The sequence below is a fragment of the Zootoca vivipara genome, chromosome 3, assembly GCF_965207765.1.
Source record: "Zootoca vivipara chromosome 3, rZooViv2.hap1.1, whole genome shotgun sequence".
In the NCBI taxonomy this organism is placed as follows: Eukaryota; Metazoa; Chordata; class Lepidosauria; order Squamata; family Lacertidae; genus Zootoca; species Zootoca vivipara.
The window spans coordinates 15,469,005-15,488,870 of NC_142586.1; positions in this window are offsets into that span (position 1 = coordinate 15,469,005).

Consider the following 19,866-nt stretch of genomic DNA (forward strand, 5'->3'; position numbering starts at 1 on the left):
TGTGTGTGTGTGTGTAGCCTTACTTCACATGAATTATAACAAATGATATAAAAGGTGCTGATCGCCAACAATGATGAGCTACATAAGGTCAGAGGGAGATCAAAAGTAACCGAACAGACGACTGCAAAAAGGAAAAGTTGATGCAGCTTAAACTGGCACCAAATTGTGTTGCCAGGGATGAGGTGGGATGGATCCTGCCACCCTTTCACATGATAATGCGACTGCATTGATGGCAAAATGTGTTTTTGACAAGTGATTGTTTTACATGAAGAACATTTCTCTGCCCCCTCTGTTACACTTACAGCTGTAATGGCTATTTGTGTGCATCCTGCCCTCCGGAGATCTGCTGTCACACATGATGTGGCTTAAGACATAATAGATGGACGAGAAGAAATCCTTCTTATGCCCTTGGATGAAAAGAATGATGGCTTTATTTTATGTTGTCAGAAGTCTCCTTCTCTGCCAGCAACGTGGGTTTTTTTTCTGCCAGAGCCAGAACATGTCTTTTCCTTGCAAGTAAAGAGTTTGCCATCATTAAAGCGGAAGGACGGACCTGCTAATGAAAAACCATTGGATCATACACCACTCTGGATGGGAGAGACTTTGGGCTGTATTCAACTCACTCATTGCACTAGTGCAAGCCGGCCCAATGATTCCTGCTAGTGCAACTGAACTTTCCCCCCTTTCCTCCCCCCCCACCCTCTGTGCCCTCCCCAAATTCATTCCAGAGGCTGAGGGTAACCCCCGTAATAGCACGTTGGGGAGTTGGGGGAAAGAGAGGAGAAATCACCTTGTTGGGCAAGCAGAAATGTCTGTGTAGGTGGAACTACTGATCTTCCGGCACCTATGGAAGACTTGCAGCAAAAAAAGAGATTTTATTATTTTAACTGATTTTTTAAAAACTTGTTTTGTTGTGTACAATTTCAGTACAGTACTTGCACAATTTAAGTCGAGCCAGCATAGTGGTTTTTAAAAGCAGTTATGCTTGACTTTCTGAACCAGAATGGGGAACTTTCAATATTGTTGAAAGCCTGTCCTCATTGCAATTAGGCAATTCTCTTCTTCCTACTTCAGCTGAGGTCCCTGCTGTAATTGACATGGAGAGAAGATCTAAGAAGGAACTTTTAGAAAAGCCATACCAAAAAAAAAATGTTTCAATTATCCACTCTTCCCCTGCTTTAAAACCCATTTTCTCTCTTTCAGCCTTAACAACAATAATGATTGCAATCCTGCCATTTCAAAATCCTTCAGCTCTCTCACATTTATTTGTCTCTTTTTTGTAAAAAACACAAAACAAAAACATTTTTTATTGATTTTCCAATTAAAAACAGTCAATTAACATATCCATCAAATCAGAATCAGAATCCAATTAAAAACAATAAACTAAAATAAAAAACAACCAAATTACATTCCAAATTATTAATTATTATTTTTTCTGGGCTTCCCATAGTCTGGACCTCTGAAGTATATCTCCAATATCTTCGTTCCTGCCTTCTTCTTGTTGTTCTCATATTTTCCACATTCCACTCTTAACGCTTTAAAGTCCCTGGCTATGCGATTCTCAATCATGTCAGAAATCATATATCCTTTCATCCATTGAGTACAGCTTTATTTGTGTACATATATTTTTTTCAACTGTCTATTTGCCAACGCAGCTTTTCCTGACTTCATTCCAATTTTCCAATCCGGACTGTTGTCCAACTCTCATTTAAAGTTTAATGATGCACCAACTCCCAAGTTGTTAAATTATTCCAATCCGGGTTGTTGTCCAAGCCTGTCGTTTGAGTATACTGTTTGCAATATTACAATGTAAATGAACTGTAGTCCACATATATAAGTCATTTGGTGATCGATCAGCTTTCCTGGAGACCACACAATCCCCCCCCCCCTCTGGGCCCTAGAAGGGGGGTGGCTAGACATCCATTTAGCCTTCTCTCTCACTCATAATGAAGAAATTCTGCAAACAGATGCACTGTATGTTATCCCAAATTATTATCTCAAGTCATTATAAAGTCAGCTAGCAAGTATTTCCTAGTTCCCTCGAAAAAGGGAGGAATTCTCATTTTTCCGTGCTGCGCCATATTAACAAGCACCATCTTGTTTCTTCTTGTTTCTTCTTCTATCTTTATCAAGTCTTTCAAGTCTAAGTAAAGCTGTGCAATTGAATACTTAATTATAAATAAAAGTCCGCCTGTACTTTTTTTTTTTTTAAAAAAAAGGTTCCTTAATGAGGCTTGGCATAGAAAAGCAATTGTAGGTATTGAGAAGAAGAAGAAGAAAGAACATACCAATCACCTCCATAATCCAAACACCATAATCCAAACACCAGGGACTGTGCAGCTCTGCAGGGGTTTTCTCAGTTTTCTTCAGTCCAGACTATGTCTGTTTATTCTCCAAATCTAATTATTTTATCAAACAGATATTTCTGGCTATGAAAGTGACTTCGGAGAGTGCCAGCCACGTCGTGCTCTGGGACCCAGCGTCCTGCTCCTTGCACCTTGATGCAAGCTGACAATCTCAGATGGTCTGTGGGTATACGAGACAATCCTCCCCCACCCTGGGGAGTCTGCCAGGGCTAATTACCCCCATACCAACCCTGAATTACTGGCACAGCTGAGGTCCGGTCGTGTGGGAGTCAGCCATTTCTCACTGCTGGAAACAGGAAGCCCCACCTTTATTTGTCTCCTATGCAAGAAGACAGCCACAGTGCCCCCCCCCAACCCAAATTCAGCTTCCAAAGAAAGAATTCTCTCATTTAAAATGGATTTGTTCAGTTTTCATTACCCCTGGCACTTCTTGTTAAGACATTTTCGTTCCGTTGAAGTCGTTTCCCCATCAGCTGATGTCTGCAAACTTGTAACATCTGCTTTGGCAGACAATAGCCGTTTTATACTGGAGTGTAAAAAAGATTCTGGAAGAAATACCACCATCACATTCACTTACATCAATGAATATTTTTTTTTTAAGAAAAGAAATGGGACAAACTTTCTATTCTGCGGCATACTTGTCTTGCTTCATGACAAGAACGGAAATTGCTTTAAAAATAATTAAATTCCGTCATGCAGCACAAGTTTCTCATTTTTGGAAAGAAAAAAACCACACACCCTAAAACAAGACTTGATGTATTCGTTTGCCTACCACACTGTTATGACCCACCATCCTGGGCAAATGCAGCATGTTATATGTTAAGCATTTTTCATAGTCATGGCCATATCTCAAGGAGGGAGAATCCACAGGGGGCAGGAACTGAGAGGGCGGAGGGTGATTCACATCTCAGGACAAGAAATTGCAGAGGTCAAAGGATGTCATGAGGCAGAGTCCGTGAGCAAGAATTTTTGATATTGGATAGAGAGGCAAAACAGAGCTTTGGTTTTGTTTCAGCACCCTGGACAGCTGGGAGTTGATAGCTTATTTTACACCAGAGTTTCCATGCCCAGAGCCCCTCAGGCTGCCAGAGGAATAGCTGTTCCAAGTGCTGATTTATGCATTATGTTAAGTCATTTGAAGGCTTCAATATCTAGAGAGAAACTGCACGCATAAGAAGGGAAATCGAAGTATAAAACACCACAGGTGGAAATCTTCACGTTGCCTCCAATGCAATGCTTCTCAATGAGCTCAGCTCACACTTTCAGGTATGGCATCAATAGGGTTGCCATGTGTCCTCTTTTTCCAGGACATGGCCTCCTTTTTCATGGGTAAAATTTCTGTCCTGGTGGATTTTTTTAATTTGCCAAAATGTCTCTGGCTATACTTTCTGGATGAGACATAGACACAACTGGTGGTTGAAGACTTGCTTTCCTCTTCTCTTCTCCTGCCCCCCTCAGCAATATATTGCAACTTCTATAGCCTACATGAGAGTCGTCATAGCGTCCTCTTTTTTGCTCTTCAAAATATGGCAACCCCAGATCAAGTGTGTAATCATCAAATGCAGAACAAACAGGGGCACAAATGCATGAACCAGGCCTTCCTGTCATTTAAAAAGAAAGGAGTTGCAGTCATTTCTGCCTCTGCTCCCAGAAGTTGCAAAATGCCATGCCTTTCCATTAGCATGCTTGCCAACCCAAGCTAAACAATTCCACAGCCACCCTAGATTTACATTAGTAAGGCTACTGAATGTCAGCTAAGTCCCTAGCAGGGCAGTATTAACACATGGTGTATAGTGATGGCAGGAGAGCACACAAAGGGCATGATGATGATGATGATGATGATGATGATGATGATGATTTATTTATACCCTGTCCATCTGGCTGGGTTTCCCCAGCCACTCTGGGCAGCTCCCAACAGAAAAAAAAGCAATAAAATATCAAACTTTAAAAACTTCCCTAATGTCTTCTAAAAGTCAGGTGCTTGTTTATTTCCTTGACATCTGAGGGGAGGGCATTCCACAGGGCGGGTGCCACTACTGAGAAGGCCCTCTGCCTGGTTCCCTGTAACCTCACTTTTCACAGGGAGGGAACCATCAGAAGGCCCTCAGAGCTGGACCTCAGTGACCAGGCTGAAGGATGGGGGTGGAGACACAGGTATACTGTGTCAAGGCCGTTTAGGGCTTTAAAGGTCAGCACCAACACTTTGAATTGTGCTCGGAAACGTACTGTGACCCAATGTAGGTCTTTCAGGACCAGTGTTATATGGTCTCAGCGGCCACTCCCAGTCACCAGTCTAGTTGCTGCATTCTGGATTAGTTGTAGTTTCCAGATCACCTTCAAAGGTAGAGCGCATTGCAGTAGTCCAAGTGGGAGATAAGCAGAGAATTCACTACTCTGTTGAGACAGTCCACGAGCAAGTAGGGTATCAGCCTGCGTACCAGACGGAGCTGGTAGGCAGCTGCCCTGGATACAGAACTGACCTGCACCTCCATGGACTGCTGGGAGTCCAAAATGAACCCCAGGCTGCGGACCTGGTCCTTCAGGGGCACAGTTACCCCATTCAGGACCAGGGAGTCCTCCACACCTGCCTGCCCCCTGTCCCCCCAAAACAGTACTTCTGTCTTGTCAGGATTCAACCTCAACCTGTTAGCCACCATCCATCCTCCAACCACCTCCAGACATTCACACAAGACATTCACCACCTTCACAACACTCTTTATCGTACACCTTGTGATAAAGATTGCATCAGCATGATAATAACTAAAACCAGCAGACAAATGGTCATTGAGTGATTCAGTGTGTTTGTGGAGGAGAGAAAGGCATGAGGCTGAGAGCATAGTGCATAGGCGAAGCATTGTTAAAACTTGGAATACAAATCTGCAATTCAGCCATGAGTAATTGAAAAGCAATGCATTTGAGTTTCCATTGGAATGCACCAACTGAAGGCGTAGGGCCAAATACTGATTTTCTTCAAGTGGTAAAGCTGTGCCAAAAACCCTGAAAGCCGTGCTGGAATCAGAAACATTTCCCTTAATATCTGCTCCACGTACATCGCTTCATGAGTTACTGCAGCCCCTTCCTGTTGTTCCACACAAGCAACTGGGTACATTTTTCTTCATCGACTCACATGGAATAAAAAGAATAGAGAGTGGGAGGCAGATAAATGAAGCAACCCCTTCAGTAGTTACTTGACTGCACACTTAGATCCTTTGATCCAGTTACGGATGAAAGCTTTGCAGTTCCAGAGAAAATCCTGCTCCTAATTGCCAAAGACAGGAGTGGATTTCTCCGGGGGATTCGAGGCATCACGACAAATGTCGGGAGTATAAAACCTCACTTTACATTTTCCATCCCTGGCAGCCAACATTCAAAGCAAGTTCTGGCTGTACTCTAATGTACATAGTGCATCCTCTGGTTAGGAAGGATATTTTAGTATGTGAGGAAATGCAGCGTCAATAATTCAGCAAGGATTTCATTCCCAGATCACCGGCCTTCAGAAAATAGTTCAGGACCAACCAATCGGTTAGTTGCAACAGCACAACATTAATTTTTTAAGAAGCAGAGAGATGGAATGATGAGAGGGAGGATAAAGAGAGAAGGCATATACGTTTATATCAGTACCATACAACTTTGGCATGGCTCCAACAAACATCCTGAGACTTGTAGTTTAATGTGGCTGCTGCTAAGAATTGGGCTTGAGGCTCCCCCCCCCCAACTACCACATATACACATTCTGGACTTTAGAGCAGAAATGGGCAACCTATAGCCTGTCAGATCATCTTCAGCTTCCACCATGTCCAGCCAGGAGGGACAATAGTCACAGATGATGAATGTTGGAGTCCAATCTAGTTTCATAATTAATTCCTCTTGAATTCAACATGCAGCCATTAGTTAAGGTAGATAATTGCTTCCCATTTCTAGCATATAGAAGAGTAGGAGGAGCCATACAAAGATAAGGCAGAGCAAATTAACCATAAACCAATAAACAAACATGTTGATCCATCACTTCCATCCAACCACCAGAAGAAATGGATTGGCACTTCGATATTGGGTTTGTTCTGTTTCTCTCTCCCGTTCATCTCGCTGCACAAGTGGACACGCTTTGGACAATAGTCCACTCTGCATTGCATGCCAAGGCACCTGAGCCACAAATTTCCCAGGAGAACAATAAGTCACACTGAACCGGAATATTTGGTTTATGGGTTCAAATAGTCCACAACTTTATTGGTTACAGATGGGAGTGGTTTGGCTTAGGCACTGGGGTGAAGCCAGGCTATATCTTGACTCCGTCTTGTAGGGAGTCTTACATCAGATAGTAGCACCACCCCGAGAGGTCACCATAGGGGCTGTGACATGGCCGTAGTCCATGCCCAGGCTTCGGACAGTATTCACATCCCAGATTCCTTTAACAGGATACCCTTACTAAGGAGGGGCAGGCAAAGGCAACAACCTCCCCTCCAACCAAACAAAGGCTTACCCAATGCCTAACCTCACAAAAGTTGTGGCGATTGTGACTAGGTAGGCGAAAACCAAATGGCCGGTGCCAATTTGCCAAGTGGAAAAAAATTCTACCCAGCCCCAACAACATGGCCACCAGCAATTGCCATAGCAAGATCATATCAGAGCAAAGCATGAAAAGAGGGTGGGTGGGCTGGGTGATCCGACAAATAGGCAAGGAAGAGGGAGCCAGCCGGCTGCACACCCACCCTGGCAGCAGATTGGCTGGGGCTGTCCCCAGCACAGATGATGCGGCCGGTCGTGACATAGTGGGTGGGGGAGAGGCAGCGTACCTCCCCTTATGGCAGAAATCTTTTGAGGCTCGGCTGACTGGCTGCAACGCCGTACACCAGATAAAAGGTGAATGGACTTATGTGACACGTTCTTTCTGATTCAATGCCTATCATTCAGAGAGCACAGAAACATTGGGTATGCCTAGTCTATTTGGCCAGGGAGGAGGAATAAGAGAAGCCTAAGATCGGGACCCAGGTGGCGCTGTGGTTAAACCACTGAGCCTAGGGCTTGCTGATCAGAAGGTCGGCGGTTCGAATCCCTGTGACGGGGTGAGTTCCCGTTGCTTGGTCCCAGCTCCTGCCAACCTAGCAGTTCGAAAGCACGTCAAAATGCAAGTAGATAAATAGGAACTGCTACAGCGGGAAGGTAAATGGCGTTTCCATGTGCTGCTCTGGTTTGCCAGAAGCGGCTTTGTCATGCTGGCCACATGACCTGGAAGCTATACGCCGGCTCCCTCGGCCAATAATGCGAGATGAGCGCGCAACCCCAGAGTTGGTCATGACTGGACCTAATGGTCAGGGGTCCCTTTACCTTTACCTTTAAGATCGTCAAAGTCATATAGTGTACCAATAAGCAAAGACGGATATTTGATGTCAACCGGGGGCACAACCGGGGGGGGGGGAGGGATGAGCCAAGTCTTGGAGGAGTTTCACAGAAACCTTAATAAATATCCAGAATGGCCAAGAGTGATTTTTATAGAACAGACCAGGGAGGATTTACAAGGTAGCCATGAAGGAGCAGCAAATTCATAAAACACCATAAAAACACAACAGCATTTATTAAACCTGCTTGCTCCCTCTGCCTTCCCGCTGTGGATGTACTGCAGTAAATCAGACACCAGGATAAAAAAAATATCACCCCCAAATAGGCCATAGTCTCCATTTCAAAACCCCATGAGGAACCTTCGAAAATATTGTCAAATGCCACGCAAGCATAGCATTTTCACAGTGTTCTCTACTAAGTAGGAACCAGCTGCCCTGTTAGAAGGAATGGAAAGATCGGGATAAATCAGTGGTGCAAGCCATCATTACCACAGTGTTTTCTGCTGCATCTGTAATTCAGGTGCAATGACCATTTGAAGAGCCAACATGTTGCCCTCTAGATGTTATTGGATTGCAGTCAGCACCAGCAAGCTTGACCAATGGGCATAGATGGTGGGAGCACAATAACATCCAGAAGGCATCATGTTGGCTACATATAATTACAAGTACATTAGCTGGGATTCCTGCATTGCAGGGGGTTGGACTGGTGAACTTTTGGATCCCTGCCAACTCTACAATACCATGATTCTATGACTGTATGATTCTTAACTGTCCCCCCAAATCTTTTTCCAGTATTGGACACCGTGGAATTGATGCGAATGCTCGGCAGGTAAAAAAAGATTGTATGCCTTACTGTATGTTTGTGAAACGTGGACCACTTATAAATGCCCTTTCCAACTCCTCGAAAGATTCCATCTGTGGTGTCTCTGAAAAATTGTACACATCACTTGAGAAGACAGGTGAACTTATGCCAGTGTACTGGAAGAAGCAAAGATCACCAGTATCAAAGCAACAATTCTTCAACATCAACTTCGTTGGACTGGTCATGTTGTGTGGATGTCTGATTATCATCTTCCAAAGCAACTACTCTATTCTGAACTTAAAAATGGTAAGCGTAATGCCAATAGTCAACAAAAGAAGTTTAAAGACTCTAGTGGCAAATCTTTTAAAAATGTGTAGTATAATCACCGACAACTGGGAAACACTGGCCTGAGAGTGCTCCAATGGGAAAACAGCCTTTACCAAAGGTGTCATGGGCTTTGAAGACCCTCAAACTCAGAACGAAAAGGAGAAATGTGTTAAGAGGAAGGCACACTTGGCAAACCCTCGTCGTGATCAACTCCTGCCCGAAAACCTATGTCCTCACTGTGGAAGGATGTGTGGATCCAGAATTGGCCTCCACTGTCACTTACAGACCCGCTGTTAAAACTGTGTTTATAGAAGACAATCTTACTCAGCTACAAGCGAAAGAAGAAGAAGAAGAAGAAGAAGAAGAAGAAGAAGAAGAAGAAGAAGAAGAAGAAGAAGAAGAAGAAGAAGAAGAAGAAATAATGCTCAAGCAGGTAAAGAAAGACAGAAACAGACAAAATTAAGACATTGGAATCTTTCAGGCTATATTTGAGATGTTAGTAATTTTCATAGTACACCAAGACTTTTGCAAATATAATTTATCATGTTCAACAGAGGTTCCCCCATCTTTTTGCTCCTGGTCATACAACCAAACATGACTTTGGTGATTTTCAAATTTGCAATTATATTTCCATTTTAAATTTGAATGGGTTAGGGCTGTGGAAAATGGGAAAGCTCTTTTCCTTCCCTCTGATTTTAGTAATATCAAATGCACTAAGGAAAGTCATGTTCTAATGCTAATCATTTACAGTCCAGTTCACCTTTATTGAACATTCAAGCTGTGCCTGCCAATATCCCTTCTTCTTTAGAGGAGACCTGACACCTCTGTCTATATCAATTTTCTTCTTATTAAATACATTCCAATAACATGGGCTTAATAAATGTATTTTAAAAACACGGGGGGATTAGAAGTAATTCCATCCTACACTCAAGATCAATTATTAGGAAAGGTTTAAGGTGTGTGTGTTTGTCTCCAAATGCTGCCAAGTCTCTATGCCTTTCTTCAGTTTGTTCACTGAGAGCCAGTGTGGTGTAGTGGTTAAGAGTGGTAGACTCGTAATCTGGTGAACCGGGTTCGCGTCTCCGCTCCTCCACATGCAGCTGCTGGGTGACCTTGGGCTAGTCACACTTCTCTGAAGTCTCTCAGCTCCACTCACCTCACAGAGTGTTTGTTGTGGGGGAGGAAGGGAAAGGAGATTGTTAGCCGCTTTGAGACTCCTTCGGGTAGTGATAAAGCGGGATATCAAATCCAAACTCTTCTTCTTCTTCTCTTCTTTGTACCTCCTATGATCTTCCCTATCCCACCCTGCAAGTCTCGGCCTCCTGCTTGGGAAACATTATTATTATTATTATTATTGACAGGCACCATCCCTGTTGTCTCTGGCTTCCTTCCGTGAGCTCTTTCCCAGCTCCACAATATCATTTATACTTACATATACTGTATTAATAATAATAATAATCAAATATACATAACCAGGGCGCTTTTTTTAGCCAGAACTCATTGGAACTCAGTCCCAGCCCCTCTCAGGTGGGCACCATTGCCATTCTAAGAGAATGAGAGAGGTGTTTACGGTGAGTTCCGGCACCTCTTTTTCTAGAAAAATAGCACTGTACATAATTATACATACCTCTATCATTTACCCACTTTATTTGTAGCCCCACGTGCTCCTCAAAGAAGGGTTGTTCTACACCCTCGATCATTTTCATTGCCCTTTTCTGAACATTTCCCAGCTCTGCTATATCATTTTTGAGCTATGGTGACCACTTTGCACCATAGGTTTGTATACAGTCATTAGATACCAGCAGGTTTTGCTTTCATTCCCTTTCCCAATGACCCCTAACATAGAATCATAGAATTGCAAAGTTGGAAGGGGCCCCAAGCGTCATTTGGTCCAAACAACCCATTTACTTACAAATGAAGCCAATGTGTGATCATTTCCTACGAATATATGAACACCACTCTGCTTTGAGAATGTTAACAGGGTGGGGAGAGGAGGCATTCAGAGAGTTTCATAGTTCCAACACTGTACCGTTCCAAATTGCTCCATTGGCATCCAAGCCAGTTCCTCCATCAGGGATTGTGCCAGAGTAGCACTTATTGGTTGGCTTGTCATCTTTAAAGCTAAGTGTTCCCTCTAGGCTTGGACTATGTAGAAGGAAAGCCAACATGGGCCAATGGGAGTTGTAAAATCAATGATCAGGTAAGCTCCACCCATCGCCAGGAAATCAAGGTGATTGTGAGAATTGCCTTTGCATCAAGGCATGAGGTAGCTTTTTAATCTGGCATGGTGCCATTGTTTCTGCTGTCTGCCGTTTCGTCTAGGTCCTGCTCCCAAGCTGCCGCTGCTTTTGTCCTCAATAGTATTATATGTTGTCCCACTCGAAGAGGGATCACACAGTGAACCAGATGATGTAATGATGGCACATAGCCAGTCAGATCTGGGCACATGGCGATGTCCCTAAAGGCAATTGCAAGTGAGGATGCTGCTCCCTGAATTGGACATAAAGATTATCTCAGCGAATCAGAGAACCTGTTGTGAACTCAGGGATCTCACAATCCAGTGTAGTGAATCAAATCTGACTATGTGATGAAGTCCAGGAAGGCAACTGAAAATGAAGGTAGCTGAGGACCATTTAAGCTAACACATAGGCATTTTCTCAACCCACTAGAGAAAACATTCTTCCATCTTCAAATGGAATACAATAAACCCACAACATCCATGGTGGTTGCATTCCAGAGATTGTTCCTAAAGCTAAAATGGTGAATAATAATAATAATAATAATAATAATAATAATAATAATAATAATATATTATGCATACCCCACCCATCTGGCTGGGTTTCCCCAGCCACTCTGGGGGGCTCCCAACATAATAATAATAATAATAATAATAATAATAATAATAATGTGATAAAACATCAAACATTAAAAACTTCCCTAAACAGGACTGCCTTCAGGTGTCTTCTAAAAGTCAGATAGTTTTTTATTTCCTTGACATCTGATGGGAGGGCATTCCACAGGGTGGGTGCCATTACTGAGAAGGCCCTATATAGTCAGAACACATTGGCAAAGTCTTTTTTCCTGGACAGCCACACCATTTCTGTCCCCCCACCCTTTTGTGCTCCTAAAGCTGAATGTGCACAAGCTAAATGTGTGTATGTTGTGGGCTTACTGTATTCGAACAGTTACTGAAAACCTTCACGCTTTTTTTTTCTTTCAATAATCTCACCCCAACCTAGTTACTTTGTGCTAACTAGGTTGGTTTAGACAAACAGGTGCTGTTGAACTTGGGCGTGTGTGCCTGTGAATAACCTCGGCTCCTGTCATTACTGAATGTCCTCACATTGCTCAAAACAAATCCAGAAACCGAAACAAACCTTGGATCACCATTGTTGATTCTAAGAAGAAAGTAGAACAGTTATTTGTAAGGCAAGTGAGCCTTCTGTGCAGCATAAATTCAACATTTGCATCACAAATGCAACTGAAACAAGAACTTCAGCGGAAACAAGAGCAATCTGGAACGAGGAGGAGGAGGAGGAGGAGGAGGAGGAGGAGGAGGAGGAGGAGGAGAAGAAGAAGAAGAAGAAGAAGAAGAAGAAGAAGAAGAAGAAGAAGAAGAAGAAGAAGAAGAAGAAGAAGAAGAAGAAGAAGAAGAAGAAGAAGAAGAAGAAGAAACTCCCCTCGGAGCAGCTTATGTGTGGTTAATGTCATACCAATTATTCTTTGCTTTTCAGAACAACGGGGAAAGTAATTTAGTTTTGGAAAGTCCATTGACTCACATGTAATTATAACTGTCTATGGAATAAGCATATTGTAAGCTATAATTTTTGCTTGCGCCACATAGCTCTTGAAAACAATGCCAAGGTCAGTGTTAAAGATATAATTCAATCTCACAACCTTTAAAAGTAATTTCACAAAGCTTTTAAAAACACACCTCTGAATAGGAACGTCCTGCTAGGCCATTATGATAGGGCCACGGCCAGTTTAATTATTCCCCCCTATTCCCCTTGAGATGACAGCATTCAACTGTGCGCATTTCTCACCCTCGCCAGGATGAAATGTGCTATTTAACAGGAAACGTCGCTTTCAAAAGTTGTCCGTCCTATTTAAGTGGGGCGGATTTTATTGTGGTGTATGTGTTTAGGTAAATCGCTGCATATTGCGTGGACAGGCGGAGTCCCCCCCAACTCCAGACGCCCCCCGAACCGAATATTGACTCAAGACAACATGCTATGGGATTAAAATTGGCCACAACTTTATTAAGTTTCAGATATAGGGAGACCTTGGCTCAGGCATTGGGAGTTCATCCTTCCCAGTCCCCAGCCAGGGATCTGAGAGACTTCAGGGTTATCCAGAATGTGTGGGGATTGGCCTGGCACTGGAGAACATATGTTCAAGCAGAGAGCCCACCCCCCGTTTCACCGCCGTCGCAAGGGAGAGCAATGACAACCTCTCGGCGTATGGCCAATGCCTCCCCTCAAGACCCCTTTAACGGGGAACCCTGGCATCACCGCCACAAAGGGGGATGGGTCACCACTTCACGCCCCCCCCCCATTTAGGAAGATAGACTAAAGAATTCCACCCAAGGCCTGAAACCGCCAAAGTTGTGATGTTTTGCTACGGGAAAGGCAAAACCTGCCAATGCAGGAAAATTCCTTTCCAGCCCTTCAACAGCGACCCCGATGTAGCAGCACCTGTGTACCTGTGGAGAAGAGGTTAACCTGCAAAAGATGGCTTAACTGAGGGAGGCCAGGGTGGAAGAAGTTCTGGCGCCAACTGACGCTTCACAGGTAAGATTCACCTTCTGTTGTGTGGGCAGGGCAGTCCCTCCCCCTACCTGGCCGATCCCCTGGCAACGCCTCCCCAGGCGGGATTGGGCAATTGGCTGAGGTAGGCGGAGACCTCCAGGTATCCACTGGGGATCTGGGGGGCTGCGCGCAACCACGCAAAAGGCGCCCCCCATTTGATGTGGGGAGTGGTCATTCTCTAAGAGTTTTAGGATGGCCAATGACTATTCCCAGATAATTCTGATGGCCAAGTTAGATGTGATATCAAGCATGCCTTTGCACCTGATGTGCAGGTTTTGGATCGGTTCTTGTTAATGCACATTAGATCAGTGCAGTTGTCGAGTGTGAATTGTTGTTTCATTCCTCATGCAACAGGAGGGGGAGCTCCCACCATTCGTCCTCAGTGCAGCCCTCCTCAGCACAGTCCCTGACATTAGCTGGCTTTTGTGACAATCCGTGTTCTGTGTAGCCTGTCTCATTGCACCACTTGAGGTGATACAGAAATATGCCCCCCCCCACCTAAAACCACCACTGCTCCCTGCTCACCTCGCCACCTCTGCTGTGGCGGGCCAGGTAGGGTGCTACCTCTTGCACTTCTGATGCCCAAGGCGGCTGCTTCACTCCACCTCTTGGGTGGGCTGTGGAAAAGTAGGAAGATAGTGGCTCCATGACCTTATGGTATGGGATTATTGTCTTCCAAAGCAAATGCTCTATTAAAAATGCAAAGCGTAATGCTGGTGGTCAACAAAAGAGGTTTAAAGACTCTCTCGAGGCAAATCTTTAAAAATGGAGGATAAACACCGACAACTGGGAAACAATGGCCTGCGGGTGCTCCACCTTTACCAAAGGTGTCATAGACTTTGAAGGCGCTCAAACTCAGGAACGAAAGGGAGAAATGAGCCAAGAGGAAGACCTGTTTGGCAAACCCTCATCATGGTCAACTCCCACCCAGAAACCTATGTCCCCACAGTGGAAGGATGTATGGATCCAGAATTGGCCTCCACAGTCATTTACGGACTCACTGTTAAGACCATGTTCATGGAAGACAATCTTACTCGGCTACGAGTGATCACCAAAGGAGAAGAAGACCTGAAGAAAAATGTCAAATTGACTTCTGAGTAAACATATAACAGCATTATGATATTGGCAGCTTTATTTTCAATTCCTTTCCTAATGATCCCTAGTACGGAATGTGCCTTTTCCACACATGCTGGGCACTGGATTGACACTTTCATCGAGCAATGGCCCTAAGGTCTCATTCCTGTTTGGGGCCTTTCCTATCTTTCTTCTAAAGCAGTCAAATAGCTGTTTAAAGTAACTGCAGTCCGTAATTTGATTATATCAATCTCTTATGTTGTGACCTGTTTTTTTTTATAAAACAAAAAAACAAAAACCAGGAACTTTGCAGAGGGTTAGCTGCTTCCAAGAGCTATTAACACATCTTTAAAGGAAAAGTCTCACATTTTGAAAACATTCAGCTTCATAGATCATCATGCTGTTTTAAGAGTAACTGAATACTAGAATAAGTGGTTGACTTTGTCCTCACAATTCCTGTTCTTAGTATTTTATTTTATATGTTGCTTTTTCCTTGCCTATTTTTAAATGAATGATAAAATATTAACACTTGGGAGGATTTCAAAATGCTAAGGGATTGATTTTGGCTAAGGGTTTTTATTTTAATCAATGGGGACTGAATTATTAAACAAAGAGATAATACCATTTCTCACTCTGTCTCTCTCACACACAGTGATACATTTTGAAATTCCGATCTGAAACAAGATGAAGGGGAAAGGCCCCTTTGACTTTCAGAAAACCTCAGTTTCCCTGTGAATGGGATATTCAGTATTCACTCAAAGATGGGCAGCGTTTTGTATAAATGCATGGCCAGGATCTGGAATGAATAACTTGAAATAAATCCTATCGGTGTCAACCAACTATATTGCTAGGGTGGAATGTTAGGACAGGAAAAACAAGCATGTCAGTTTTCTTCCCCCACTGTCATTGGGCAAGCAGGAGGGGCAAAGTAGGTTGTATTGAAATGGAGAAGGAGTACAGTATTCACTTTTGCAGCACTCCTGTACCACTTCTGGTGACACCTCCAGGTTTGAAGACTCGCCCGTGGTGTTAGAAATGCATGGAAATAAGCACCCAATACTCAACTGACGGAGCAACTGCTAAGTAAAATTGCTCTTAGTGTTTCTGAATTTGTTTGCTTGTTTTTGAGGATCATCCCCTCCAACATTTCTCTGCTGAAATTAGGGATGTCCTAGTCCGTATAGTTAAAGCTATGGTTTTCCCAGTAGTGATGTATGGAAGTGAGAGCTGGACCATAAAGACGGCTGATCCCCGAAGAATTGATGCTTTTGAATTATGGTGCTGGAGGAGACTCTTGAGAGTCCCATGGACTGCAAGAAGATCAAACCTATCCATTCTTAAGGAATGCAGCCCTGAGTGCTCACTGGAAGGACAGATCCTGAAGCTGAGGCTCCAATACTTTGGCCACCTCATGAGAAGAGAAGACTCCCTGGAAAAGACCCTGATGTTGGGAAAGATTGAGGGCACTAGGAGAAGGGGACAACAGAGGACGAGATGGTTGGACAGTGTTCTCGAAGCTACGAACATGAGTCTGACCAAACTGCGGGAGGCAGTGCAAGACAGGAGTGCCTGGCGTGCTCTGGTCCATGGGGTCACAAAGAGTCGGACACGACTAAATGACTAAACAACAACAATTCCATAACAGCAGCAACAGCAGCAACTACTACTACTACTACTGCTACTGCTGCTACTACTACTTTACTATTTATACCCCACCCAACTGACTGGGTTGGCCCAGCCACTCCGGGCGGCTTTCAAGATATAGAAAAACATAATTTAACATTAAACATTAAACAACTTCCCTATACAGGGCTGCCTTCAGATGTCTTCTAAAGGTTGTATAGTTATTTATCTCCTTGGTTCGGGGGGGGGGGTGCCACACCCTCCAACATTTCTCCAATGAAAGCAGGAACGTCCTAAGGAAAAGTGGAGCATTCCGGGTTCAAATCAGAAACTCATATGGTTTTTGTAAATCGAGGACTGTCCCTGGAAAATAGGGACACTTGGAGGGTCTGAGATTGCCCACATTGCTTTCCTTTGGCTTCCTTGCCTTTACTGCTGACTCCATTTGCTACCTTGACTCCATTTGCTACTGTTTATCTACAAGAAAAAGGCCATCAGTAGAGCTGTCTCTCCTGCTGCCCAGTTGCATTTTGCTCAGCTTGGACAAGAAAATGGACTAGTCAATTTCACTTTCTGGGAAGACAGCTTTGCCGCCCTCACTCCATTTTACCTTGTCTGCCACACGCACAAAACACTGCCATTCTGCCCAGTTCAATTTGCAAAAGACAACAACTTCCCTCCTAGTTTCCACACCAGCTGGCTTTCGGCCCCTTCTGTTTTGTTCAATAAAACAACTCTTTGCAGTGGAATAAAATACCCATGTTGTGGTCTCCACAGCTTTCATCGGCAAGGAGAACAGCTCAAAGATTTGAAGTTGGAAATAACAACCAAAGAAAAACAAATCAGCTGGGTGCAAGACGACTGGGCCAATGAAAACCCAGTTGTCTCCTTACTGTATGCCATCCTTTTACTGCTCCACTACCCAGGGTTTCACTCTGGTAGCAAAAGAGCCATGCTAAACAGGTTCTGCTATAAAATGCAGGACTATGAGATTATATCTGCCTCCATCAGGGTTTCATGGCAAGGGTCCTCCCGACGTCTCGCGATGCATTAAGGCAGAAAATCTTCTCGCATCAGGCTTAATATACTAATATTCTTCCCTATATCTATAAGAGCCTGGCTCTTTCTGCTTCCATGGGGATAACAGCTCCTCATTATAGCGAGTTAGTGAACTGTTTCGAGACATAATAAAGGCCCATTCGCAATGCCAAACGGAAATAAATTTGGGCGAAGTAATCTGGCCTACAGATATCTGGGCCCTAACAGCATCTTACTCTTCCGTGTCCATCTTGTGATGGTGCCTTGTGGTGGTTAAGCTTTTCATTTTTTTTACCAAAATGCCAAAAAAACATGATTTTTCGATTCCAAAGGGGAAGTAAAAAGGAAGTAAAGGGACCCCTGACCATTAGGTCCAGTCGCAGACAACTGGTACCACAATGCTAAAAAACCCATTTTTACATTGCATGGAGAAATGTTATCAGCAGGAGCTTCTCACCTGCAGAGCACAGTTATTGACAGGTATATATGTGTCATGGAAAGATCTGAAAAGGAGAGCTGGGAATTGCCCCCCCTTCCCCTCTGCTTCTTTCGGAGGGGGAGGGGGGAGATTCACCCCGCCCCCATTCTCCAGTAGTTAAAAAAGGAGACAGAGGCAGGATTGAATTACATTGAGTCACAGAACTGCCAAGATATGATGTATTGGGGGAAGGAGGGGGAGTTGGAGAACAGATAGCAGACACATCTTTAGAGAGCTGGGAACTCCCCCCCTCCCCTTTCCAAGGATGCGCCGATCCCTTGGAATCCAAGAGCAAAGAATGCACAGACATATGACTTCCAAGACCTCCCGTAGGGACACAGGGTGTTGTTGGGGAAGGAAAAGGAGGGGCTCAGAGTGAGCGACGTCATCATGGTTTGCAGTACTGAATTCGTTGTCTTGCTCCACGATTGCTGAATAAAACCATAAATATGAACTTTATTGTTTCTCTCTTGATCTTGGAGGCTACCGGGGGAGGAGAGAGTCCTGACAATAAGGGATGAGGCAATCTTTCCAGTATCTTGGTCCCAAGCCATTTCGGGCTTTACCCGTCAAACCCCTATGCAGCTTCCTCACCAATCTCAAGGGCAGCCCCACAAAGAGTGCATTGCAACAATCCACCCTGGGTGTCACTAGTGCATGGAAGGCAGTGGTCAGTCCAGAAATGACTTCAGCTATCTCATCAGGTGAAGCTGGTAAAAGGGACTCCTTGCCACTGAAGTCAGCTGGGCTTCCAGTGACAAAGATGGTTCCAGCAGCCTCCTCTGCCTACAAACCTGCTCCTTCAGGGGGAGTTCAGTTCCATCTAAAGCAGGCAACTGACCAATTATCCAGACTAGGGAGCTATTCACAGCACCTCAATTTTTCCAGGAGTCAGAATCAGTTTGTTGGCTCTCATCCATCCCACCACCAAGGCCAAGTGCCAGTCAATTCCCACTGCAGCACCCTATTGTCAGGCATCAGGATCCACCCCCCCTCCCCCAGTAGGTTGCCAGGAACAGATAAGACAAAGAAAGTTCTTACCAATGCCTTTTATTCAATATTCACAGAGAGAGGCTTAGAAATCCAGCCGTGTGGAGTATTAGCATTGCTCTGAGTGAGACTCCACCCCCTCCTTCTCTCCCTTCATGCATCATCACTACAGCTGTTGCTATGTGCCCTCTGCCTTTGAGCTCTCTGCTCTCCTACTTTCAATGCCTGCCGGGTTCTGGGAGAGGGGGGGGTCTGGAATGCTTTCTAAAGACACTGACTCCATCAGCTGTCACCCCCCTGGTGCTTCTTCCTCTTCCTCCTCCTCCTCCTCTCCCATTATTTCCCAGCTTTTCTCCTCATCTGCCTCTGAGCTGTGACCTCCCTCAAACCCCTGTTGTAATTCTGAACTGTCTCCTTCTTCTCCAGAAGGGCAAGGCTGGGGAGGCAGTCTCCACCATTCCTCCTCTGCCCGGTCCCTGACACCAATGTCCCCTGGAAATCTGATCCACGGGGTTGGGTAACATTTGTTTGGTATGCTCACTGTGCCATTTAGCTTCCTAAGATACAATGGGCTTCTAAGTACATTTGGATGAACGTGTTAGATACCTCCTCATTATAAGAAAACCCTGCAGAGAATGGTTGGGCACCTCCATCCCTCTCTCTGTGTGCAAGCGCTTTTCAAGGTCCTAGTCAAAGCTTATTCAGAAGTAAGCACTACAGGGTTCAGTGGGACTAGCTCTCAGGTAAATGTGTACAGGATTGCAGCCTAAGATGTGAAATGGAAAGCCAAACTTGCATCTCTTCTTGGGAGTGGTGACTTTGTACCTATGGTTCTAACCAATCCTAAGTTCTTTCCTATTGGTGGGATTTGACTAATGAATCCTGTCAGTGGAAGCCCTGCAAGCCACGCCCCCCTGGAGCGTCCAGATTGGACGTGCCAAGGGAGCGCCGTGTCCAGGAGCCAGCCAATGGGCTGGGAGGATGGCAGCCATCCCCCCAGCATGTGTGGGGGCTCAAGGCGCCCACA